Below are 2,077 nucleotides of genomic sequence, written 5' to 3' on the forward strand. Positions count from 1 at the left end.
ATCTGAGCTCTGGTAAGTTAACCTTGTAACGAAATTTATTGCAAGTCTTTACAGGGCAGAAAACCAAATATTAATGTGTTCGGGTGTTAATGAAGCTAACTGCTAGAGCAGGCTCTGGCATCACCAACTTGGGTTTTTTTAAATGGTTGCAGTACAGCAATACCTGCTATTGATGCTTCTGCCAGTGTTTCCCAACTTCTGGTTACAATAAAAACTTACTGTGCTTATGGGCTTGTTATCAAAACCAGTAGCTGAGCAACCCAGGCTCAGCTCTCCAGGCAGCAGCCTAACGCTGCAGTGAGCATAAAGAACTGAGGTGGGTTTTTGCTTTGTTGTTTAAATGCCAGAGCAACTGTTAAAAATAACCTGAAGCCATTTAATAGAAGAACATGCTCCCTTAGCATCATAAAATCTATCATCAGTAGAGAACTTCTGTACAAACTCCTGCTCTGAATCATGGTTTTGGTGTCCCTCATTAATACTTGTTGCTTACTCTCAAGGGGTATTTAGCATTCTTTTCCTTTTTATGTTGTTGAGTTACTAATTCTTTCCAGTTGATTCGATTTGGACATCCAGTACATGGGGAGATGTGTCTGATTGTTTGACAGTGATGCTTTAAAACTAAAACCAGAAAAACCTCAAGGTTGGTTTTATATGAAAACATTTCTAATAATGTAATGAACTCAGAACCCAGTGGAAACTTTGATGTTTCTGTACAAAGTAACTTTGTACAGAAACAGAAGTTCAGTGGTGCTTTTTGGTTGTCTGGAAGGAGTAACAGCCTCCCCCCACCCCCCAAAAAAAAAAAACACAAACAAAAAAATGAACAAAACAACTCTGAGGAAGCGAAGCTGAGTTTGGAATTTGATCAGACTCCATACGTTTAAAATGGTAGATAAGTAAATGGTACATTGTTACAAGAGATGAAAGTGGCTGTAGACTTGGAAAATACATGTGTAGTTGTAGACTCTGTCACTTCTGTTACCTCTCATGAGGAATGAAAATGTTTTCAAACAGATTGATGTACGTGGTGGGGTCCTGCAGTGCGTGTGTAGCTGTTTGGAACTGGGCAGAAGACCAACTTGTAAAAGACTTGTAAAATACTCCATGTCAGTGATTATTATCCTCCACACACCTTCCACTGCTCCTTCCTTCTGCTGCACTAAAGCTTAAATGGCTTCATGTTACTTGATGGGCTGCGCCTGGGGATGGTGACCGCAGTTGTGTGCTTGCCTACTTAAAGTGAAACCTTTTTTTTTCCTCTAATCTTCCAGTTATCATCTCGGGTGCTTTTGACTTTAGATAAACAACTATTGGGAGGAAGTGTGACTTCAGACTTTCCTTTGGAAAGTACCCAACAACCTGTATTTTTGTGCTTTCAATGGCTCAACTTTAGGAACGTTGTGCGTAGTGTAGTTGGGTTTAATTTCTGCCCTGCCTTTAACGGCTTCTGTTTAGATGTCTACGTTTGGCTTAGTTACTCAGAGTTCTTTTATATACGATGGAGAGAAACTGCCCTGCTGGCGTGCAGGTTATGGCTTATGTGATGTGAGTGACCTAGATGAGAGGAGCACTACTCGTACAGTGATAATACCCTACATCTCCCAGCAATGACACAGGCATTTTGGTAGGGCTTAGGACTGGGAAATTAATGGCAGGACCTCCAAAGGTGAATCACTGCTGAAGTTCTCCCGTACTGCTGCAGCTGCTGGTGCAGCCTTAGCCCAAGCTGTAGCCTTCTCCATGTCTCTTTTCTGGGGCTGGGGGGAATTGCTACCTCTGTTATTTCAGTATTGTCACCTTGTGATGATTGTAATGCCAGTAACTACTCTGTCTACTGTGTAAACTTCAAATGCTTGTGTTTGAAAGGATTTATTCTCCCTTACAGCAGTACCACTTTCCATCTAAACATGCCCAGCACAGACCTCTGAACCACAGACTTCACCAGACACCATCGCTCCGTGAGGTGCCTTTTGCTCTTACCCGCTCGAGATGAAATAAAGCACAAGAACCTCCTGAGGTAAGGGATGGCTTAAGACTTTTATCCCACTTTGGATCTCCCTACACTCCGGCAGAA

The sequence above is a fragment of the Nyctibius grandis genome, chromosome 17 (genome assembly GCF_013368605.1).
Source record: "Nyctibius grandis isolate bNycGra1 chromosome 17, bNycGra1.pri, whole genome shotgun sequence".
NCBI classification, from domain to species: Eukaryota; Metazoa; Chordata; class Aves; order Nyctibiiformes; family Nyctibiidae; genus Nyctibius; species Nyctibius grandis.